This window comes from Phacochoerus africanus, chromosome 2 (assembly GCF_016906955.1).
Source record: "Phacochoerus africanus isolate WHEZ1 chromosome 2, ROS_Pafr_v1, whole genome shotgun sequence".
Classification (NCBI taxonomy): domain Eukaryota; kingdom Metazoa; phylum Chordata; class Mammalia; order Artiodactyla; family Suidae; genus Phacochoerus; species Phacochoerus africanus.
In genome coordinates this window covers 212,133,577-212,160,653 of record NC_062545.1, presented here as the reverse complement: position 1 = coordinate 212,160,653, position 27,077 = coordinate 212,133,577, and positions in this window count along the sequence as shown.

Genomic DNA, 27,077 nt, shown 5'->3' with positions numbered 1-27,077 from the left:
TTCTGTGTTTGTTAATTGGTTTTACCCAAGGGAAAAATAAACTTTCTCGTATCTTCATGACAAGAAGTAGTTTTACAACTTGGAACAAGGCTCCCCTCTCAGTTAGGCTACCACACTCCCACAGACACTGGTGAACAACCTTCCTTGATGACTGCATTTCAAAGAAATGACTCCTGGACCCTTGAAAAGACAGTGCCTGATGGTAAAAGTGGCAACAAGAATTTATGTACGTACATATGTATGTATGTACACATTTGTGTATTTGAGACATAATGGGCATAGCATTGTATTAGTTTCAGGTATACAATGTAAGTTTATATTTGTATAAACTGCAAAATGACCACCATAATAAGTCCAATTAACATCTGTCAATAGGAATTTTTTTTCTTGTGATGAGAACTTCCAAAATCCATTCTCCTAGCTGCTACTTAACTGTAGTCACTATGCTGTACACTTTACCCCTATGACTTATTCATTTTGTTAGGTAGAAATTTACCTTTGACTCCCTTCAATCATTTTGTCCACTTTTGACCCCTTGCCTCAGGCAACCACCAATCTATTGTCTATATCCACGGGCTTTGCTTTTTCACTTGTTTTTCAAGATTCCAAATATAAGTGAGATCATATGGCATTTATCTTTTTCTGTCTAACTTATTCCACTTAGCATAATGCCCTCAAGGTCCATCCATGCATGTTGTCTCAAATGGCATGATTTTATTATTTGCATGGCTGAAATATATATATGCATGCATATATATGTATATATTATCTATTATCATATTTTCTTTTATTTTTCTTTCTTTCTTTCTTTCTTTCTTTTTTTTTTTTGCTTTTTTAGGGCTGCATCTAAGGCATATAAAAGTTCCTGGGCAAGGGGTCACATGAGAGCTATAGCCATCAGCCTACACGACAACCACAGCAACACCAGATCCAAGCCATGTCTGTGACCCACACCACAGTTCATGGCAATGACAAACCCTTAACCCACTGAGTGAGGTCAGGGATTGAACCTGCATCTTCATGGATACCAGTTGGGCTTGTTACCTCTGAGCCACAATGGGAACTTCCCACATTTTCTTTATCCATTCTACCACTGATGGATAAAACTGTATGTCTTCCATGTTTTGGCTACTGTAAATAATGTTGCAATGAGCATTAATGTGTGTATCTTTTTGAATATGCATTTTTGTTTCCTTCAGGTAAATCCCAGAAGTGGAATTTCTGGACCGTGCAAGAAACTTTTTAATATATTTACATTCTCAAAGGGGTAGAGAAAAAACTTACAATTACAAGTTTTCTAAGGCAAATACTCTATGAAGAGGGAGGGGAGGGACCTCTGTGGTTAGGATAGCTTTGCTCCACAAGGATCAGAATGAGAGGGAAATCAGAAGCCTATAGGCAAAAATAAGCCTATCTAGCTTTAAGTTAAGCAGAAGGAAAGCTTAAGGCTTTCTTGCTCAGTATCACTGTTAAACAATTTCATATTCAATTATGAATAAATTTAGCATTTCAGGATTCTTGGAGTTCAGAATAGATAAATGCAATGGGTTAAACCAGAGAGGAATGAGTGAAAATTTCACCACCTTATAGCAATCTGATGATGTAAATTATTATTTTTTTAATTTTAAAGTAAAACAATTTGACTAACATAATTAATATTTTGATATATTAAAGTTATGAAAGATGACTTCACATACATTGTGCAAATAGTAATACTAGTTGAAGTAACCTAAGTTAATACAATACTTATAAGAATTTTACAAGTGCTTGTACTCTGAAAGAATATTATTTATTTTGATCACCAATCTGAAAAAATAAAAACTATGCTATAGATAATATTGCTGGAAAAATTCCCTTCTATATTTTGATAGCCTTTTTTCCTAACAGGGCCTTGGTATTAAGAACAGATTTCCATTTTTTTCCTGTAGGCTACATCAACACATGGGAAATACAGTTTATTGGATCATGTTTATTTAAGTACCCTTGATGCAAATAAACAGTAGAAGAGGGGAAGTTAGGCAATGCACTTCCAGGTCCAAACTCAGAGCAATAACTTTGTTTAAAATATTGTAACATTTAATGTGATCTTATTATTATTATTATCTCAATTTTTCTATGAAAACTCTCAGGATCACAGAATAAATAACTGGTCAAAGTCATGTTACTAACATTTGTAAGAACAAAAATTCAATCCAAGTTAGGCTCACTGCAAATCATAAACTGTTTCTCTTATAGTATACTTACCATCTGAGACAAATTACTATAGTAAATACATATTTTATTTGTGTATATACACTGACAATTTTACTTTATACAATAATGATTTGGCTTAATAATTTATTGAAGATTAGATATTTTTAGGTTATAGATAGGAATGTCAATAAGGATATTGCAGTCCCCAACAGTGAGATATCATAAACTGAGCTACGACAATCATTTCTAACAGTTTTCCAAAGCTGGAAAGAAACATTACAAAATAATACTTTTTCAGAAAAAACAACATGTGGAAAAAAAACAGCATTTTTTGATACACAAGAAAGGACTGAAAAGGCAGAATGAATGTTTTACAGTCTGTGTACTGCCACGTCACCACCACCCACATCAAGCAGAACCAAACCAAAATAATTTATACACGCACATCCCCTCTCCACACACACGTACACTCCCACAAAGATCAGCACTATTGCAGCTAAGATCAAACCTAGCTAGTCCCTGAATCCCTGAAGGTCTCTAATTGATAGTACTCGAGTCAGCAAAAAAAAATCTAAATAAGATTCTTGGGCTTTGTATTAAAGAATTCCAAGAATAAAATCTGTAGTCTGTTTCCAAACATAAGTCTCAGCTTCACTGAGATCAGAAAGGGTCACTTGTGAGTAAAGTGAGATTTCTAGGTTTGTATCATTGTTTTTTTTTTTTTTTTCCCCCACCCAATTCACAAAGTGGCCTGGTAGTCAGACACAAATAAAGGATGAATTTAAGATTGTGTATTGAAATATATTAGCAAGTGATAAATACACAGAATAAAAAACAAAGTCATTATGTCAAGGTCTGGATGGTAGCAGTGCGTCATCTGAGTATGTTTTGGATAAGCAGCAGGCAGGCAGGTATGGAAACTTCATGTGATTCACTAAAACATTCAACTCCTGTCCATTGATACTTTGTCCCTACAATTTCATTCTTATTGACTCTTAGGCATCTGATTTATAGATAAAATATTTTTAATGAAATATTTGTCAAATACCACTTTCTAGAAACAATGTGAATATATATTATACATACATATGTATTTTATATATATATATATATCACGCACACTTAATATTTTAATCTTCTCAGGAAATAGGTTTAAATATATTCTGAGTTTATAGAGGCCCATTGTGTATCTACTAAGTTTATGCCTCAAGACAGAATTTGGTGCAAAGGATTAGAGTTTTAAATGTGAACCCTTGTGAATAAGTGAATGTCTTGACTTTCTTTCCTTTTTCTTGTTTTCTGCTCCCACAAGTTAGGTACAGTGAAGTCAAGGTATAATTTTTCCAAGAAAGCTGCTTCTTCAGAGTAGGTTAATCTTTGAACTATTTCTGTATTGACAAATTATTTTTTCCAAGGGCTCTAGCTATTAATGTTTAAATTTACTGCACCTTGTTATATGTTTTTTTGGCTCTGGAGCTCAGGGACAAAAGAGAACCTTAATGAGAAGCAGCAGCAGCAGCAGCAACAGTGGCAACAACAAAACACTTCTTTATTGGGGTTGATTATTTATTAGCAAACAAATGCTATTTGTCATATTTGGTATTTTTGCAAATGAAGTGATTGGTCAAATCTCAAAAGAGAAAGTGTGTTCTTCATTTTGATGATCAAGTTTGTCATTTGTATAAATGGATAATCAGTCCTGCAAATTCAGGTATTCTCACCAAGAGAAATTAATGTGTCCTGGATTTTCCACTGTGGCTCAGTGGTAACAAACCCCACTAATGTCCATGTGGATGCAGGTTCAATTCTTGGCCCCTCTCTGTGGGTAAAAGATCTGGCATTGTGGTGAGCTGTGATGCAAGTCACAGATGTGGCTTGGATCTGGTGTTGCTGTGGCTGTGGCATACAGCTGCAATTTGACCTCTAGTTTGGGAACTTCCACATGGCACGAGTGTGACCCTAAAAAAACCAAAGAAGAAAAAAAGAAAGAAAGAAAGGAAAAAGAAGTTAATGTGTCCAAAATATTAGTCATTTGGAGTTAGGAGCAAGAGTCAGATTATAATATCACTTGTCAAATAAATATTAACCACATGAATATAATATAATGTATTAAGCTTCTTATACTATATACAATAAACTACAAAATTTATGTTATATTCTATATAGACTTCTTAGTAATTTTTGTTTATTATTATGTTTTCATAACATGTTTCAAATGTTAGTTGTACATGTATTCATTGTCTTCATCTATCCCTTTCTCTGTAAATTTATAATAATAATAATGCAGGTGAATATTTTAATTTACTTCAATATAAAGTAAGTTTCTTTCCAAAATTGACCTGAAAAAATATGAGTTATTTCATGAATCATGAAAATGACAGAATGTAAGAAAGACTTACATGACTACAGGTCCCTAAAGAAGGGTGAAAAATACCTGTAACATCCTGCATTGGGTTACCTACCTACGACCACACAGGGACCAATTATACAGATTGAGGATAGCTTGACAGAATCAACGATGAGTTCAGCATTGCCTGAAAGAGAATCGAAGATTAGATCAATATAGTTCTGGCACAAATGAAAAAACAGGTAATTAATACAGGAGGCCAACCAATAAATTAGGCAATTGTGTTAAGGAAATGGTGTGGGACTTTTGCTGCCCTAAAATTTCCTCTGTAATCACATGGAAAGATTTAGTTTACTCTGGATTCTTTACCATAAATAAAGTTTCCTCACTTGACTTATAAGATCTACTAGCTAGACAAATGGTACAGAATAAAAATCAAAATTAGTACTTTATATTAATGAAAATTTAGCACAGAAAAAAAAAGAAAAAAATCACAATGCCATGCCATGGGTGATACTGTGTGTCAGTATCAAATGGATATTTATGAATAAAATTTTCTCTTTATGTATATTAACTATTTAAACACATTAAAGCTTTGAGGGAGGTATGATTATTATCCTCACTTTACAGAGTGGGAAATTGAGTCACAGAAACATAATTTAACTTGCCCATTTACCCCCAATATTTAAAAATTTTCATTCTAGTTGGTAGTCCTAACATCTGAAAATTTATATCTGTAATTCTAATTTTCATAAAATAAATTTTATAATTAAAAATTAGCAAGGATTCAGAAAAAAACTTTTTCAAAATTGTTTGGAAGGAATCATAACACATGGAACCATTTTTTAAATTGTCTAATTATAACTTTTATCATATATGCATCAATAAATAGAGATGGGAAAACCATACACAAAATGTTGATTCTATCTAAACAATATCCCATAAACTTTTGGGAGAGCTTTAGGTAGTCTTATGTCTATATTCTGAGGTCACTCTTGTCATATGCCAAGGCTATAGTTTAGATAAACAGACAACCAAAAAATATATATCTTTTTAGGCACAGATTGCTGAAATGTCCAGAGTTGACTGTCAAATGGTATATACGACTTTACTTTCCCTCAGTGATTACTGCTTTATAACATCAATTTAAATACTAACAAAATTATTTAACCAAAAAATTATAATAAGAAAATTTGAATACAAATTCATTATATGTATAAATTATCTAAGTGATTTACATTAGTAATCTAGTCTGTTGTATTTGTCTTCTATTGCTTTGTAACATACTGCCACAATCTTAGTGTCTGGGAATAACACCAATTTAAAATTTATCTTACAGTTTCTATATGTCAAGAGATCTAGGTATGTCTTAGCTGGGTTCTTGGTTCAGGTTCCCCAAAAATGAAAGCAAAGTGTCAGCGAGATTGCATTCTAATCTGGAAGCTGGACTAGAAAGGCATCACCATCTCAACTCTCCCAGAGTAGACGGAGTCAAGATAGTGGAGGAGCAGGACTTGGGACTCACCTTCTCCCACAAACATATATATATATATAACTATATGTGCAATGATTCTCACAGAACATCTACTGTTTGGCTGGCCAAAATCTCAACTTCCAAAAAGGGCAAGAAAACCTCAACATGACTGGGTAAGACAGAAGGAAGAAAAGAGAAAGCAAAGAGAGACAGAAGAGAAAAAAAAAAAAAAAAAAAGGAATCTGGACAGAATCAGCACCCCTGGTGGGAGAAGGGCCTGTGAAAAATGAAAGGAATCTGCACACAAGGAGGTCCCTTGACTAGCAGGGAGATCAGCCCTGATAGAGAGGAAACCTCAAGGCCTCAGAGAAAAGCACAGCAGCTGGTCTGAGAAGAGCAAAGCAAAGACAGAGCCATGTAGATAATCAGTACTGCTGCCTGGTGCACTCCAGCCTGAGACACCCTTCTAGTCCCAGGGAGAGGGCTAGGCTTGGCTGCATGGAAACAGCCTGAGAGAGCCAGAGAGTGGTGCACCACAGCCAAGGGAGTATGAGAGGAGGCCTGGGCCTGCCAGAGAAGCAAGTTACCATTTTTAGGGAATGTGGGGAGTGGTGGTAAATGGGAACATCATAGGAGCTTCTTTCTCTGAGACACGGGCACTCAGGGGTGGGGCAACTCTTACACAAGCTACACGGATGAGTGCAAAATGCTGAAGCCATCTCAGACTACAGAGATGGATGTCGCCCACCACTGCTTGCTGCCCCCAGCACCCCAGGGACTGATGCCACTGTAGAGGGCCCTATGACCTGGTGTGTCCTTTTGCCCCTACCTCTCTAGAAACACATATGTGCCCATGTTGCTGCTCCTGAGGGATCCGTGACTGGCCACTTTCATCTCCCTGGAGGTTGCCACCACTACCAAGCATGCAGTGACTAGGAGCCAGCTGTAGGCACCGCCAAATATTCCCATCTCCCTGGAAGCATGCACAGGTCATACACCTGCACACCCCTTATCAAGGGGATAATGTCCTGCACACACCAGGAAAGAGACAGAAAGCACCCTAACTAAAAGCAGTCCCCACTCCAACAAATTAGTACGTCTTCACAAGCTATCCAGCAATTCTCATGCATAGAAATAGCCTTTTGAGACTACAGTGGATAATTCTTTTCCCTAAACTCACAGGATTCAGTGAGAAAAATAAGGAAAATGAAGAAGGAATCATTCTCACCTAAAAGAACAGGATAATTCTTCTGAAGGAGCAAAGAGTAAATCAGACCTCTTCAGTCTAATAAACACTTGAATTCAAAGAGGAGGTAATGAAAATACTGAAGGAGCTAAGACAACTATTGACAGTAATGCAGATTACCATAAAAAAGAATTAGAAACTATGAGGAGGAGCCAAGGGAAATTAAAGAATTAATTTGCTAAGACAAAAGCTGAGCTAAAGGCATTAAACAGCAGAATAAATAATGCAGAGGAATGAATAAATGACTAGAAGATACAATAATGGAAATCACCCAATCAGGATAAAGAAGGAAAGCCAAATTAAAAAAAAAAATGAAAGCAATAGAAGAAATCTACGGGATAACGTAAAGCCTGCCGACCTATGCATAATAGGGATCCCAGAAGAAAAAGAAATATAAAAGGGGATTGAAAGTGTATCTGAAGAAATTATAGCTGAAATTTCCCAATCTAAAGCGGGAAACAGATCCAGATACAGGAAGCACTGAAGGTTCCCAACAACATGAACCCAAACACACCTATATACTGAGACATATTATAATAAAAATGGCAAAAATTAATGATAGGGAGAGCATTCTAAAAGCAGCAAGAGAAAAACAAAGAGTTAATTACAAGGGAACCCCTGTAATTAAATCAGCTGATTTCTCTACAGAAATACCACAGGCCAGAAGGGAGTAGCAAGATATATTTAAAGTTCTAGAAGGGAAAAAAAAAAATTGCCAGCTAGAATACTCTACCCAGTAAGATTATAATTAAATTTTTTAATGATTTTTCCTTTTTCTCCCAATTTTCTACTATAGAGCAGTGACCCCATCTCACACACATACACACACACACATTCTTTTTCTCACACTATCCTCCATCATGCTCTATTACAAGTGACTAGATATATTTTGCTATGCTATACAGCAGGATCTCATTGCTTATCCACTCCAAATGCAATAGTTTGCATCTATCAAGATCAGACTCCCAGTCCACCCCACTCCCTCCCCCTCCCCCTTGGCAACCTCAAGTCTGTTCTCCAAGTCCATGAGTTTCTTTTCTGTGGATAGGTTCATTTGTGCTGTATATTAGATTCCAGATATATATGATACTGTATGGTATTTGTCTTTCTCTTTCTGACTTACTTCACTTAGTGTGAGAGTCTCTAGTTCCATCCATGTTGCTGAAAATGGTATTATTTTATTCTTTTTATGGCTGAGGAGTATTCCATTGTGCATATATACTGCATCTTCTTAATCCATTCATCTGTCAATGGATATTTAAGGTGTTTCCATGTCTTGGCTATTATGAATAGTGCTGCAATGAACATATGGGTGCATGTATCTTTTTCAATGAAAGTTTTGTCTGGATATATGCCCAAGAGTGGGATTGCTGGATCATATGGTAGATCTATGTTTGTTTTCTGAGGTACCTCCATACTGTTTTCCATAGTGGTTGTACCAATTTACATTCCCACCAACAGTATAGGAGGGTACCCTTTTCCCCACACCCTCTCCAGCATTTGTTATTTTTAAAATGGAAGCAGAAATAAACTCTCTGAGGCTGCTGGTAAGAATAATTTCCTAGTAGCTGTAGTTTCAAGGCAACTTACTGCTTGAAAGTCAACAACAAAGAGAATCTTTGCCTCTTCATGCCTCTAATTTCAAAGAATAACTGACTCTCTTTTAGAGAGATCACATAATTAGATCAGACCATCTGATTAATCTCTCCCTTTTAATTAACTTAGAAGGAATGAACTGATAGGGACCTTTATTAAATTTGCAAAATTCCTTCACTTTGTCACATAATGTAAAAACTTTTGCAAGTTCCACCCACACCCAGGAGAGGGACTTACACAGAGTGTACAAAACAAAAACAAAAAAAAAAAGGAATTTTTAAAAACATCTTAGAATTCTGCCTATGACATATGTTTGAAGTATCCCTTCACACTGTATTTTCAACCTCTGAGCAGTTCACCTAGCTGGAAGAGGTCTTTCAATTTTTAGTAATGAATTGCTTTTGTTCTCACTGATGTGACATTTGAAGCAACAGAATTACAAAGCTAAGTTTATTGTTTAGCATCACTTTTTGAATATGTTTTGCTTTCTCTTTTGGTTGAGGTATCATTTACACAGTGAAACACACAGATCTTAATAGTAAGGTTTGATAATTTTCACCAAATATTAAAGACTCTAGTAACACACACCCAAATCAAGACAAGGAATATTTTATCAATCTAGAAAGATACTTCGTGCTTCTTCCTTGTCAATGACTACCCATGCTCACAGAGACAATAACTGCTTTAAATTCTTTCTTCATACATTAAATTTGCCTACATTAAAATATGTTTGGAATAATTTAATACATCTTTTGTCAACTATGTTTTTTAAATTTTTTTGTCTTTTTAGGCCACACCTGTGACATATGGCGGTTCCCAGGCTAGAGGTCAAATCAGAGCTGTAGCTGCCAGCCTACGTCAGAGCCACATCAACACGGGATCTGAGCCACGTCTGTGACCTACACTACAGCTCATGGCAATGCCAGATCCTTAACGCACTGAGCAAGGCCAGAGATCGAACCAATGTCCTCATGGATGCTAGTTGGGTTCATTAACCACTGAGCCACGACAGGAACTCCCTGTCAATTGTATTTTGAAAGTTCATATTTTAAATGGTTTTTAACATGTCATCACCTATTTATATTAAAATGTATGCAGACAAAAGAGGATAATTTCAAGATTGTGTAACATATTCACACTTTCATGGAAAGCATAGTTTCAATCTTTGCATCTTATTTAGTTCATTTTAACATTTATCTTGAAGAATAACTATGGTTTTAAATATGAGGATGGAAAGATTTATAGAGCATTTCATCCATGCAAACCTTGTGGTATGAATAAAAGGTTTGTGAATTCTGTCCATACATGAAATCTTGAAGAAATATCTACAAATTTTATGTTATTAGAATTTGAGAATCATGAGCTGTGCAATACAAACTTGTTGTTGTGGCATGGTAAGAGATCTTCATTATAGGAGTTAAAGTAAGGAAACTATTGTTTGGGATAGATATAAGTCCTTCAAAAGTATTTTTATTGTGTCTTCAATTTTTGTTTTGACTAGTGTCATAGCTGGGTAACCGAGTCTGACAAAAAAATACATAGTTCTGAAAAGATATATAGAAACATTCATGAGCTTAACAAACTCAATTGGTGCTACTATTTCAGTAGTCATATAAAGCAATATTCAGAATTCATGCCATGTCCCTAGAAAGAGGGCAAAATTCTCCTTATAAATGGAAAAATAAAATATTTAAGGAATTATTTATATCTGTTTTATTCCTTTTCTCCTTTGCCACAAGAGTATTTTCTATAAGCAAGAATTATTTAGACTAGACTAATCATTTGGAAATATGACATTAGTATTATTCCAACTTTTATCATTTTCATTATTTCAGACAAATTCCATTTTCATCTTTCACTGGGAAGATGCTTTAATGTCAATATGGTTTGAACTGAAGCCACAGCCAGGGTTTGTATGCTTCATAGTAGACCATTAGTTTCCCACTTCTGGATGACTCATCTTACATCTAATTTTAATATTCTGAAGTTTCAAATTCCTCTCTTTAGTAGGCTGACTTGCATCTAACTTAGGCCAAATATTCTCATCAAAGCATTTTCAAATACATGAAACTATAATGCAAATATAATGTAAATAAGTTAATACAGAAAATTTAAATAAAAATGAATTTTAATAGATAAAACTTAAAACTTTCTTGACACGAGAAACCTTATAGGAAAGAAAGGGATATTATGCAAGGCCAAAAATAAAAGGGAACTACAACTCATGTCAGTGTTTATGTGATTGGGCTGTGGCTACATTGATATCACTGGTGCCTAGAGCAGGTTTTCAACCCCTGAGTAAGGTTGAACACTGCCTTTGAATGAGGCAGTAAAATCTGCCTCTTGTAAAACTAGAGCATAGAAATAACACATTATTTTGTATCATCTGTAAAATGTGAAGAAATGTCAGAGCAAGGACACTGAGTACAGCCTTTGGTAAAAGTGAAAGTGTTACTAAGTGCCCTCGTTAAGATATCACAATCCAAGCTTTCTTTGCAAAGCAGATTTTAAAAATGCTAATGTATTTCAGAAAGTTCAGATAATTAGCAGGATGCAGAAAGAAAACTTTTAAAACACAGGTATTGAGAAGAATAAAGATTTTCATAGATATTTCAAAAGGAAAAAACTTAAAAAAAAATCTATTAGTAAGCACAAGAGATAAAACTGCCTATGATCTGTATTACACCAGTACCCTAAAACAGTTTTCAAAAGGCATTCTTCAGTTGTACCTTAGCAAACATAGCATCACCTCAAGTTTGAGAACTGAAAAATGCAAAACATTTTTTTTTGGCAAAAAATGTCTACCTTTCAAAAGCAAGAGAAGTTGTCTAGTTTATTGCTGAGTCTAAAGGGAATTAATTAGTAAAGTTTCTCCATCACTAGTTTGAAGTCATGGGAAAGGAGAAAGAAGTACAGACCTGGAAAAGACAAAGTGTAGCAGGTATAACATGAAAGAACAGAGAATAAGCTTCACTGAAACAAATCTATCTGGTAGTTTAAAAGGGATATTAGTAAGTTAAAAACGGGGTCATTCATTTCAGATGTTCTTTAGTGTGGATCAAAGTACGCAAAAGAAATATTCACCTTCGAAGTTAGGTCTTCTACTTGAATTCACATACACATAGTGCTTTTCACTCATAATTTGCCTTAATGAATTAACTACTTCTATATTAAGTAATTCTCTATGTAAGCTCTCTGCTAATAAGTGTATGACAGATCAGTGTAAGTTCCTTATTGCTGGGAACTCACAGTCCAGCAAGCAGGGAGGGTATGAAAGATCCACATGGCCACTACAAATAGTTTTTTAAGTTGTACTCTGATCATTGATGCCACATCTAAGCAGGTACTGATCTCATAGCAACCATAAATTTGTATATTTATTAAAATAATTTTTGGCCAATGACAACAAATTATCTTACACTTCTGAGCCTGGTGTTTACCTTTGTTTGTTTTGATTTGTTTTTATTTTTAATATAGGTATTTGGTGGACAGCCATCAACAAGGTTATATAACCCAAATGCTAGGTTCATCTTTTCCAAACAAAACTTGATGGGATAAAAACATTTCAATTATTCTTTTGAGGGTCAGCTATAATGCTAACAACACTGAGACTAAAACCTTCATGAAAATGCATAGATTTATATGGGCAACAGAATCAAAATATTTTCATTTATAGAAACAGAACATTCTCTTCCTGCATGCACAGTGACAAGGAAAGCCAGGTACATAATGAACAGGCAGTTTGATGAGAATCAGAATAAGAGCAATAACATAGATAAATGAATATTTACTAGCAACAGGGCTAACATACCTAGTGTGCATATATACGGATTTATGATTAGATTTCCCTTGATATTGAGTCTATAATATTCAAATGTTATGGATAAATCCCTAAACCCACCTGTTACAATTAGGATGGTATTGCTAATGAAGTAGTAATACCTCATGTCTACAGATGTAGCCTTGTTATACATACATATATGCACACATATGCATACTTATAATACACATATTTATGTTTAGATGGGCATTTATACTGTTATACTGTTGATTCTTTTTCCTGGTTTTCACTCAACAACTCATTTATATGTGTTAACATCTTTCCATTGATTCTTGGTACAACTGCTGGTTTTCTGACCCATAAAAAACATGACTACCATTTAACATGCTACATGTTGACTTTTAAATATGTGTCAGAGAACATATGATTGTTGAGCTGGGGGTGAAACAGAAATTATCCCAAACAGCAGAAAAATCATAATGACATCAGTGTTAATAATGTTAAATATTATTATGGTTAATGGCAAATTTCTTCCTATTGTAGAAGTTATGGCACTTCTATTGTAGAAGTTATGAGATTATAATATATTTAACATGAAAAATATTTGGGTAGGAAAATGACATTTTATGTAACACATGGTTTCACTGTATATAGGAATCAAGCAATAGTTACTGAAACACAACGTAAGAGAAGGGAAGACCAACAAAAATGTTTTCATAAAGAGTATGTAAGCCTAAAATACTACATTATCTTCCTAATAGCCTATCTGACCTACCAAACTTTATAACAAAAAATTCATGAAGAAAATTTACTAATGCTGTCTTGCTTGCAGATATACCTCCTCTAAGTTTGCATGACTTATTACTGAAAAACTACAATAATAGCAACATTTAAAGACCCTACAAAGTTCACATTAATTGAATATAATATGCTAAAGTGGACTGATACCAGTAATGTGGAAAAAATAACAGTGATATTGCAAAGTAATTAGGCAAAATAAATAATAGCAACAACAAAAAAGCCATCAGAAAAATACAAACCCATTTAAAAACATTTGAAACCATACATTCTTTAGAAGGTAATCAGGCTAAAGGGAAAATTGAAAAATGTAAATATTTTCCTCCAATATGATGTTATTTCAATTTCTATTTGATTATTAAGCCTCTATAAAATTACTTGTGTTAATTACCAAAGGAAAAAACACTCAGTAGCGACACTGTGGCGTGAAATGCAAAATATTCATGCTATATTAAAGTAAATCATAAAACCTCAAAGAAATTTGTGCTTATGCTTGTATGCTTACATTGAGACTTGCAATACTAGCACATGTATGTTTATCTTATAGCCCAACAGGTGTTTCTTAATAGTAAAGAATAAGAAGCATGTTTAGATGAACTCTAAGGTCATATCTAGCTTTAAACTTTAGATTATTATTTTAATCAAGATGTTTTGGTCTCAGGTGGCAGAAATGCCACTAATACACATTTAAGGAAAAAAATTATCTTGTAAAAATTACAAGACGTGATACAGATTTGGGGAACCATCTGACACTGGGGCTAGTTACAAGACTCACTGTCATTTCTTTCCTTTATTCTTAGGCAACTTCACTTTGTGGTGGCCTCTGGCAACTCTAACCCTGCATCGTCTTCAGTCCTACCTTCTATTTCACAACAGTTCCTACAAAATTCCTGGAATTAAATTTCCTTCTTTTCATGGCCATCCCTGAATGTATCACTGTAGCCAGTGGGAAGAACTGCATGATTTGACAAAGTCTGGGTTATATGCCAGTCTTGGTTGAGAGAGGCAAGAGGTCTCCACAAAGGAAACTGGGTGTTATATCCATGTTTTTAATATTGCCTCTTAGCACATGACTCATATCTGGGTCCATGCAGAAGATTTAAAAATGATCAGTCTTCATCCCTCTTCTTCAGTATTCTCAACTATATCATATACTGGATTATAGTTTGTTTATTTTTTTCGATCATGCTGGCTGCAAAAAGAAAACATTGCTGTTTTTGCTTGTTCAATGTATCATGAACTAGTAGACAGGAATTTTTTTTTAATACTAAACCTGTGGAAAAATCACTATATGGACCTGATAGGGTATTTCTATCACCACAGTGGGACCTTAGAGTAAATCATCTCAGCACAAATACTCCCTTAAAAGCATTATGAGAATGGTACCTCACACATGGTACATGATGAATCTTAATCTTATAGATTAAACAAAGAGGAAAACAAAGAGGATGTAATGTTTAGAACAGTCTTATCCAGTGAAATTTTTTTTTGTGATGATAGAAATCTTTTTAAATCTGTGATGTCCAAGATAGTGGCCACTGGTCGCATGTGGCTCTTAAATACTTGAAATACAACTAGTTTGACTGGAGAACTAAATTTTTAATTTTACTTTTCATTAGTCTAAATTTAAATAGCACTGTGGGCTATTGTCTATATTGGACAATAGTGATAGAGAATAAGCTACATGAGGTCACTGTATAAACTACATGAGGTCATGATATATTCCCATATGGCATAGTTTCTAGAGAGAAGCAGGCATCTTATATTTGTTGTTTTTGCTGTTGATGGTAACAGTAATAGCTGATATTTCTTAGGTACTTCCTATAAGCCAAGCACCCTGCTAAGTTCTTTAAGACTTCACATAAATATCTTTCCAAAGATGCCCCACACCTAACTTAGCATTATAGTGCATATCTTAGAAGTTCAGAATGTTGTGACAGTGACAGACTCTAGTCCATTATAATGTATGAATTGAATAGCCTTCATTCAACAGTATATTCTCTGAACAGACTATAATATGTACACTATCATTGCTGTTTTTTAAAAATAAATATTATGGAATATGTGATAAACAATTAAATTAAATATAAATTATAAGTTCAGACAGAGACATACATTCATGATACTATCACCACAAAGTATTAAATATATCCAATAATTTCAAAAGATTTCCTGTGTTCTTGTGTGTGTGTGTTCAGAACACCTAACATAAGATCTACTCTCTTAATACATTAAGGTGAATAATATCATATTAACTATAGACATTCTATTATACAGCAGATCTCTAGAACACATTCATCTTACATAACTGAAACATTATGCTCTTTGAGCAACTCCATATTTTCCCTTCCTCCTAGCCCTTGGAAATCACCAGTCTATTTCTTGCTTCTATGAGTTATATTATTTTAGATGCCTCATAGTTAGTTTGTGTCCTTCTGTGACTGGCTTATTTCACTTGAGACATACCCTTAGGTCCATTCATATTATAGAAAATGGTAGAAATTTTTTCAAAAGCTGATTGATATTCCATTGTATATGTGTATCTGCCATATTTTCTTTATTCATTCATCTGTCAAAGGACATTTGGATTACTTGCATATCTTGGCTATAGTGAATCCTGATACAGTGTACATGCAGTGTACATGGCGGTACAGATATATGAGATCCTGATTTCAATTCTTTTGGATATACATACAGAATTGGAAATGTTAAGACCCTACAGTAGCTCTATTTTTAATTTTTGAGGGAAACTCTATGCTACTTTCCATAATGTTTGCATCTGTATAGGAATTTCAGTTTCTTCATGTCCTAACCAACACTTACTATCTTTTGACTTTTTGATAGTAGCCATTTTAACAGATGTGGGGTAATATTTCAATGTGATTTTTATTTGCATTTTCCTGATGATGAGTGATTTTGAACATATTTTCATATTCCTGTTGCCCAGTTTTACATCTTTGGAGAAATGACAAATGTGTATGCAATTCGTTTGTTCCTTTTATTTTTTATTTATGTATTTATCTATTTATTTAGCTTTTTAGGGTTGTACTCTTAGCATATGGAGCTTCCCAGGATAGGAGTCAAATCAGGGATGCAGCTGCCAGCCTATTCCACAGCCACAGCACCATCTCAGCTGCATCTGTGACCTACACTACAGCTCACAGCAACACCAGATCCTTAACCCACAGAGCAAGGGATCCAAATCACATCCTCATGGATAATAGTTGGGTTTCTACCTCTCTGAGCCACAATGGGATCCTTTGCCCATCTTTAAATTGGATTTTTTTTTCAATATTGAGTCGTACAAACCCCTCATTTGAATATTTTGGATATTAACCCCTTATCAGATAGATAGTTTACAATTTTTTTCCCTATTCCATAAATTGCTGAAGGCCTCATACCTAATAAATTACAGGACTAACTTATAAATCTTCTCAATTCAAATACAAATCTTCTCAATTCATTTTTATTTCTTAATCCCTAACCTAAATACCTCATTTTGTAAAGCAGATTATCTAATAATATGTTCCTCTTTGTAGTAGATGTAATTCTTTTGTTTGCTTGTTTGCTTTGCTTTGTTTTTGATGCCTCAAGTTTGTAAAGTCTTATTTAAATGTCTCCGTCTTTTCTCTGTCAAAGAACAATCCTGCATTTAATTTTGTCAAAGTGCAATAATGAAAAAAACGCATCTCCCCAAAGTGGTCTATATTAGGCAGATTTAAATCATAAGAGGTCATTACAGCATTACAGTGAAAAATCATGGAAATATAGCCATGACTAACAAATTGCTTATACTTTGGAAGATATTCAAGCTCCTAACTTTGTATATGTAAAAAACAAAAATTAAATGATGAAATGTTATGTAGATGAATAGGTCTTTATAATTGCATGTATGTTTGCCTACTAGACTCCTTCTAGCTTTTCGTTTATTTCTGGCATTTCTTTGGGTAAAGGCAGAATATCATTCTATAATAGAGGAGCATTCTGAATAATTTTAGTACCACACTTAAATATACTACATAAAAGGGTTTATTAAATCAAGGACTACAATTTTGTGATAGCATTCCTGACCCACAGTACAAGAACTGGCTTTTAATACACAAAGATATCTGGTTACCATGACTATAATTACCATAATTTTACACCTATTAATTTTGTCTGTAGAATTAATTTCCATAACTTATGACTTGAAACAAAAACATCAGCCTTGTTTCATAGTTTCCAAGAGCAGAATTATAAACCTCATAAACGCCAACTGTTATTATTATTTTTTCTTTTTTTGCTCTCTCTGAATCCTCCAAACTGGTTCCCTCTTATTAAAATTCAAACAGCTGTGAAATGGCCAGGCGATTTAAAGATGAAAGTAAATGTGAAGTGACCTTCATCCATGCTGAACAAATAGAATATTATAAACATACTTTCCAGTTGAACTTACACAAAGCAAATTAAGCAACACCTAGGGCTATAATTTACAACAAAAATGTTTCTTAAATTTCTGACAGTTTCATTTAACTGACTAATTAAATTTGCTTGTAGGCATTTTAGAGATGGAGTCTAATAACTGCACTGTCATTTGGGAAGAAAATGAAAATTACTTTTTTGTGTGTGAGATATATTTGTAATGGTCCAGATCTCATACTAAACATTTGACAAATATCAGTAAGTATTTATGCCTAGTTGTATTAGATGATAATGCCAATTCTATTAAAAGGCGATTAAAAGAAATATCACATGTAATAGCATGGAACTGTAAGTGTACATTTTCTAAAGGACCTGCCAAGGAAAGAACTTAAAATATATTTCTGCAACATGAACAATATGCGCTTATTATATATTTTGTTTACTTTTTGCTTAGAAATGAACATGAGAGGAAAACCCATTTTATGATTCTCCATCTTTCTGTGCTACTTCTTCCCATAAATGATCTCAATAAATCCCAATGCCTAGAGACAGGATTTCTAGATTCCAGCCAAAGAATGTCATGGAGGACTTGGAATTCAGCTTCTTAATACACACGTTTATACGTTGAGAAAGCTAATCAATTTTTTGATTTCCCACTAAAGAAAACCAAAAATACAAACTCTTTTTTTTTTTTTTTTCAGGCCTATTATAAGGCTGTAAGGAAAAACATTCAAATAGAGTTTTGCAAACAGTGTCTTCAGGTGAATCTTAGAATAAAATACCCTACAATCTTGTCTAATTATACCCACAAAATGTGGATAATGGTCAAAACACTGATTTTCTCTTTTTATTCTCTTTAGAAACAATCCAAGATCTTGGCATATAAAATATAAAACACCTGACAATGCTTAATAATTATCTCTTTCATTATGTGTAATTGTGTTATTCATTTCATGAAAATGACATTTAAGAGAAAAATGTGAAAGCTGCAATTATATAATTATTTTGCCAAGTACCAAGGCTCTCTGAAAATCAGACTAGCTCAAGGTTTAAAATTTCACTGAATCTATGTGCCAAATTATCCACATTTTATTACCTCTCTTACCTCCCATTAACCTGTGAACTCTCTGAAGCCATGATGGGGTATTTGCTCATCACAGAATACCCTAAAACCTCTAGTAGAATACCTGACTCATACAGTCATTCAATATACATTTGCTGAGTTGAACTGACTAAAATGGTTAAAATGAAACTGAATTAATAGGGTGTACATTCAGGGAAGGGGAAAGTTAAAAAAAGCACCGTTCTTCGTGGGCTTCATTATTCTTGCCACTTTAGTGATTTCATGTTTTCTCCCTATTAAAAAAAAAATCAATCCTCAAATGTACATCAGAAGTGACAAAATATTTCCATTATGGCAAATTTTACACTTATTTTGGTGTTAATTAGAGAAAAATTGGGAGGATTTTTACACTTCTTGTTTCTCTTGCTGTATAGAAAATTTAAGGCAACCCTGCTAAAGCCCCTTCTACCCTCCCAACTACATTTTCAAAATGAGCCTTGGAAACAAATCATAAACATGGCCCATAACTTTAGGCTAAATTCTGATCCATATTTTACAGAGACAATTTAGATGATCCATTTTTGTCATATTTCCAGTGTTGGAATCAACCAGTCAAAGATCACTAGAAACACGCAGTCACACAATGAGGTTTATTTAGCTTTCTGCAGTGAATGAGAGCACGTTTCAAAGGAAATATGGGAGTCTTAGTATGAGGGTGTTTGAGGGGGCATCTTCAAGGTTTGTGCTTGTTCTGGGTGATTTTAAGGCAAGTGTAGGGAACGGGATGTCCATTTTGAATTGAGTGCCATTGGGATGTGAAGGCAGTGTGGTTAATGGTTATCTTGGTAATTTTTTGTTTAAGAGGCTTGAAAATTAAAGCAGATGTTGTCAAGGGTACAGAAATAATAATACCTGAAATTATCCAGAAGAGGGAGGCTGACAAGCTGCATTACTATTATATGTTTTGGCTGATTAGCGTACGTGTCCCTGCCTTGTTCCATCCACTCAGTTACAGAGTGATTTTTTGTGAGTTTTGTGTATTCTCGGTATACATATATCAGGTTCAGTTAGAAACACAATACCCCAGTGACAGCTTCCAGCTGCCAGTTTTTAAGGTCATTTTTTCCCTTTCTTATGGAACATTATTATAGTTATGTTTAACCTTTTTGTAATTTTTAAATCATGGATTAAAACTAGGCAGGTGATAAGAAGTGTGTCCTCCTGTGACTGCTTCATCTAACACAGACCTACTCATTATTAAGGCAAGCCTATTCTTTCTAAGTCAGATCTCTCTTTTAATCTAGTTGGTCAAGAAAAGTCCTATATACGGAAAAGAAAAAAAAAAAAAGATGATCTGCTCCCCCTATTCCTATGGCATAAGCTAAAGTAAAGTATTTGGTAATAGAAGTCTAGAGTTCAAATTGAAAATCTACTATCCATCTTGGAAACTCTCTTTCAGATAAGATTTCATAAAGACTCAATCAGACTGGAGTTCAATCTAGATTTGACAGTTACTCATTTGATACTAGACTTTATAATTCTTGGTGCAAAAAAAAAAAAAACAAAACACACTTATCTTGTGTCAAAATAGGCTGAGGTAGTTGTTTTTATTTACCAGGATTCAAAATGTAGGAAATTACCTGGTAGAGATCAGGAAAAAGAAGTCTAACTTATCAAGTCTGACATACCAGGTCTGACTTATTGAGAACAGGAGATAAGACTCAACAGCCGATGCTAAATAATTTTGAAACAACATCTGATTTAAATACCAGGGGATGTGAAAGTGACCCATGTGCTTTTGAGCAAAGGATCCCCTGAGTTAAACTTGTTGACTCTTAAGCAGTGTGTCTATGAAGATAGATGGGGAATGTGATAGAAAATAGGTGTGGATCTAATATTATTATAAGAAACTAACCTTAAATGTTATTTTCCCATGACTATCAATGATTGTTGTTCAAACTATATATACACACTTGCATCAAACTCAGGAAAAAAAAAATTCCAAGAGCAATAGAGGGGTTCTACCATATTGGGTAAGAAACTAATTATTTGGGACACTTTTCTATCTTAGAGAGTGGTGTTCACTTGGTGTTTTGCTTTCTGTTTGTTATTGTTCCACTAAACTAGAATAAAAGTCTTTCTGATCAAGGATTCTATTTTACCAGAAGTTCAAGAATGGTCTATGGAAACTTACATTAAAGTGGAAATCTGGAAATTAATCTTGAGGCACAGCTGGGCCTAAGGACTCAAATATATTCAACCTCAGTTTCTCTACATGCCTTCTTTTCTGCTTTATTGGCTTTCATCTCAGTCAGTTTCACTCCTCACAGAGATTCATATAGTCACCAACTGCCCAAGGGCTTCTTCCTTCCAATTTAGCAATGTATTTGGATGCTCTTGGTTCCTTGCCTATATCCCCTTGGTACTCATAGTTCCTGTACATGCCAGTGGCTTCTCATCCCAAGCATCTACAATCTCTCTGCCTGAGGTCTTTCTGTGGCTGTCAGAACAAGATAAAGCTGGAAGTGTGGAGGATGTAACAACCTTCAACTTCAAGGTTTGTTCTACACTGTTGCCCAGAAGTTCCCAATGGGCTTGAGCTCCAATTTCCCACAGCAGTGGTCTGCTCATTTAGCACATCCTCAAAAGATTATTTTCCCTTTCCTGATCATTCCCTGTTTTCCTACCAGTACTTCACTGGACCACCTCTGAAACCAATTTCTTTCAAATGTAGGCTTCAGGGTCTGCTCTTGTAGAGATCCAACCTAACACAAGCAGCCTCAAAGTACAGAATTTCCTCTATATATCAGAGAAAGATGTTTAGTCTGGGATACTCTGAGGGCTGGGTCCAAGGCACATGCCCTCCCTTTTGCTAAAGAAAGAACCAATATATGTTTATGTTACAAAAGCCAACTCTATTATCTAAGGAATAAAATCTGTGAGACAAGCAAAATGGAGTATTTCCATAATAGTTTGGTATAGCTCTTAAGTGAAAAACCATGATATGAGGCAGAAGATAAGGAACATCTATTTTTGGCTTACAAAGGACACCACTCGAATTATTATATAACAGTTCACACCGTCTACTATTTTTTGGAGTAACATTTCAAGTTAAAATCGCCCAGTATCAATTATAATTTATTTTAAGCTACTAATTTTTACATGTATCTTGATATTTAATTAAGTTCCTATTGGAATATTAACTAAAAACTCAATATATATAATATGACAAATTCCTACAGACTATGGAAGAAAATTTTTTCTACAGTTTTTTGTTTAAAAAATAAATATGTGAGATTCTGATGAAAATCAGAAACAATGGAAAGGATACCAGATTGGATGTAAATTGGATGTATGGACTTTAAGATGTATGGAAATGTTACATTTAACCAACTTGTTTTTATATCAACTTTAGCAGAAAACACTGTAAGTATTCTACATATACTGTAGTCTTCATAAAAATATTAGAAACTTACTAGATTTTTTGTCTTTTTCTTTCCTTTTTTTTTTTTTTTTGCTATTGAAGTCTGAGTCAAATGCTATGTACTCTGAGGCTTGTCTCTATTTAAAAGCCATAAATCCTGGTGTGTGACCTATCCATGGTGTTTATTCTGGAGTCAGACACAGGAGTAGAAGGGCATACTTACCAAAGTCACTTCTACACTGAAAATCGTACTTACTGACTGGAGGGGACAGAGAGTATGATACGTATTCTAAGACATATATGTATCAGAAAGAAGTTACTTAGAAGCCTAGGGGCAAAGAATAGTGATAAGTGAATAATAAGCACTATTATTCAAAGCAGAAAATTTATCTTTAATAATATCAATACCTGTTGGCTAATAAAGCAATGGGAAACCACAGGTAACTGGCTATCCTGAGAGAAGTGGAGTAAATTCACATTTACCTCTGAAAGCTTGGAAACAATTTTGTTGAAGAAGCCTTGGGAAGATATAGCAGAGCAATTCATACTCAGCTTTAGGATAATTAATTGTCTTCCATGATATTAATTGTCCTAACTGGAAAGAATTCCAGCTCCCCAGGGTAGCCATATGAAGAAGTTCTTTGTCAAAAACTGTTCCTGGAGTTCCCGTCGTGGCGCAGTGGATAAGGAATCCGAGTAGGAACCATGAGGTTGCGGGTTCGGTCCCTGCCCTTGCTCAGTGGGTTAACGATCCAGCATTGCCGCGAGCTGTGGTGTAGGTTGCAGACGCGGATCCGATCCTGCGTTGCTGTGGCTCTGGCGTAGGCCAGGGGCTACAGCTCCGATTCAACCCCTAGCCTGGGAACCTCCACATGCCACAGGAGCGGCCCAAAGAAAGAGCAAAAAGACAAAACAAAACAAAACAAAACAAAACAAAACAAAAAAAAACTGTTCTATGTGCTTCCCATCTATAATGTCACAACTTCTCAGGCACCGGTTACTGAACAGGGTAAAGGCCGAGCAGAGCTAAAGAGCTATCATTATCACACTTAGACTACAAAGAAAATGAAACAAATAAAAAACTTAGTATTAGAAGAAAAAGTACAATTCATTTGGATACCACAGGGTGCCTAGCAACCATCTGACTGGACATTATTAAAAGGGGAAGTGAATTTTAATCTTATAATTATGAAAGAAAGTGGAAATTATGCAAAAGATAGCACATTCAATTTACTTTTCCTACTTGAATTTCTCTCGGTTTACAAGTCCCATTTTCATGGCCCTTAGTACCCCTTACTATTTCAGTTTCTGTAACACTGCCTGCTTTACTGTCATTTAGGGGTAAGGGTCTCTGTTTACAACCAGCTTAACAGTTCGTAGCAGTGCAGATGTCAAAAGTTGGGAATATTTTATATTTGAAGAAGAAATAACACGAGTTTATTTGCTAAATTAAAACAAACAAACAAAAAAAACTTTTTTTTTAACCTGAGAAACAATTATTCTTCCATAGACCTTGAGGGAGAGGATCAGCTAGATTCCCAGGATAGATGGGACGAAAAGACAGTTTTGAGGAGTTTCAAGTTTTTTTGATGACTTTCCAAAAACTACTGAACAAGATGAGAGGAAAAAGCCAAAGAATGAGGGAAGAAAAAGAATGAGAGTGAATGTTAGCTGCATGCAGAAACACGCTCATCTTCACACCCCTGAGAAGTCTGAGAAAGGCACAGCTATAAAGTCCTGTATGATTGAAAGTGCCCTGTAAAAAAGTACTCAAGGTGTGACCTTGAGCAAGTAATAAGACCTCGCTGATCTTCATCTATAATATCAGAGAGTTGGATAAAGAGGTCTTCAAAGTTATTTTCAACCCTAATCTTCTCTGTATGACCTTCCATGAACAGAATTCCTATTCTTTTATAGGCTACAGAGAATTTAAAATAACAGACATACTGTATGAAGCTATTCAGTCAAATAAACCATTTTGGGAAAATGTGCTTGAGGTTCTTTGCCTCCTGAAGAAATGAAGAGTATCTTCACTTTGCTTTAGGGTGGTTTTAAAGGAAATCAGATATGAACGTGATGATATATGATATCTCCAAGCTGTGTTATGCTTCCTAGCCTCCCCCCTTCAACAATGCTGAACTTCAGAAATAGCTACAAAAGAAAAGGGTTTTCCTAGTGTTCGAGGTAGTAAAAAAAATGGAAACTCAGAATGTCAGGATTTCCTTTGAGGTTTGGAGTTGATTTGAAATGTAACTTTGGCATTAATTTGAAATGTAGCCTAAAATAATTCGATAATTGGTTTATGCCAGTGATTTTTCACATGCAAAATTTGAGGTTTTAGTCCATAACTGCTTCTGTCTTTGGTAGACACATTAAGGAGACTAGAAAGACAGTCTGTGAAAGGCCTTGAGCTGCAGCAAGGTAGAGATACACAAATGTAAGGCTGTTTGTAATAATCATTAAGCTGCTATTTATTTTTGCTGAGTGACTGCATTTGAGTCATAAACTTGGCATTCCAGCAGTAAAAGCAAATGTACTTTCTCCTTGGAAATGCACTTTCTCCTTGGAAATGCACTTCATGTGTTCTTAGGGAAGGCAAGATTGGCCATTGGACATTTCAAAGGTGCAATTTCATGTGATATATATATATATATTTTTTTTTTAAGTTGAAGAAGCTATTTAAAATCCTGCTTTCAGAGTTCCCGTCATGGCTCAGTGGTTAACAAATCCAACTAGGAATCATGAGATTGCAGGTTCGATACCTGGCTTTCCTCAGTGGGTTAATGATCCAGCTGTGAGCTGTGGTGTAGGTCAGAGATACACCTTGGATTCTGTGTTGCTGTGGCTGTGGTGTAGGCTAGCAGCTGCAGCTCCGATTAGAACCCTAGCCTGGGAACCTCCATATGCCACAGGTGTGGCCCTAGAAAAGATAGAAAGACAAAAAATAAAAATAAATAAATAAAATCCTGCTTTCTAATTTTCTTTATTTCTGATATTCAAATGTTATTTCAATTCAATCTTATTAAACAGCACTAAGCACACTTTATCTGTGGGTTTCAGACAAGAGCAATAAAAGGAGAAAAGAAAAATGATCAATGAAGATGTGTATAATGCTCAAATATCAACTGTTAACACATTGTTAGTTAATAAATATAAAATAAGACTAAGGTTATTTCTCCTTCAGAATTAAATCATGTGAATAAACTTCTGTCACAGACAATTTTGACAAATCTTAATTTAAATTTTATATCTAGAACATGTAAATGAAGCTTTGCTTTTTTGGTTGTGTACGTGAAGTTCATGGGACATAATAATAACAGTACCTTTCTATTTGCCAGACACCATTTTTTTTTTCCCACTGTACAGCAGGGGGGTCAGTTTATCCTTACATGTATACATTACAATTACATTTTTCCCCCACCCTTTCTTCTGTTGCAACATGAGTATCCAGACAAAGTTCTCAATGTTATTCAGCAGGATCTCCTTGTAAATCTATTCTAAGTTGTGTCTGATAAGCCCAAACTCCCGATCCCACCCACTCCCTCCCCCTCCCATCAGGCAGCCACAAGTCTCTTCTCCAAGTCCATGATTTTCTTTTCTGAGGAGATGTTCATTTGTGCTGGATATTAGATTCCAGTTATAAGTGATATCATATGGTATTTGTCTTTGTCTTTCTGGCTCATTTCACTCAGTATGAGGTTCTCTAGCTCCATCCATGTTGCTGCAAATGGCATGATGTCATTCTTTTTTATGGCTGAGTAGTATTCCATTGTGTATATATACCACCTCTTCCCAATCCAATCCTCTGTCGATGGACATTTGGGTTGTTTTCATGTCCTGGCTATTGTGAATAGTGCTGCAATGAACATGCGGGTGCACGTGTCTCTTTTAAGTAGAGTTTTGTCCGGATAGATGCCCAAGAGTGGGATTGTAGGTTAACATGGAAGTTCTAAGTATAGATTTCTAAGGTATCTCCAACTGTTCTCCATAGTGGCTGTACCAGTTTACATTCCCACCAACAGTGCAGGAGGGTTTCCTTTTCTCCACACCCCTTCAGCACTTATTATTTGTGGACTTATTAATGATAGCCATTCTAACTGGTGTGAGGTGGTATCTCATGGTAGTTTTGATTTGCATTTCTCTTATGATCAGCGATGTTGAGCATTTTCTCATGTGTTTTCTGGCCATCTGTGTATCTTCCTTGGAGAACAGTCTATTCAGGTCTTTTGCCCATTTTTCCATTGATTGATTGGCTTTTTTGCTGGTGGGTTGTATAAGTTGCTTATATATTTTGGAGATTAAGCCCTTGTCCGTTGCATCCTTTGAAACTATTTTCTCCCATTCTGTAAGTTGTCTTTTTGTTTTCTTTTGGGTTTCCTTTGCTGTGCAAAAGCTTTTCAGTTTGATGAGGTCCCATGGGTTTATTTTTGCTCTCATTTCTATTGCTTTGGGAGACTGACCTGAGAAAATACCCATCAGGTGGATGTCAGAGAGTGTTTTGCCTCTGTTTTCTTCTAGGAGTTTGATGGTGTCCTGTCGTATATTTAAGTCTTTCAGCCATTTGGAGTTTATTTTTGTGCATGGTGTGAGGGTGTGTTCTAGTTTCATTGCTTTGCATGCAGCTGTCCAGGTTTCCCAGCAATGCTTGCTGAATAGACTTTCTTTTTCCCATTTGATGTTCTTGCCTCCCTTGTCAAAGATTAATTGACCATGGGTGTCAGGGTTTATTTCCAGGTTCTCTATTCTGTTCCATT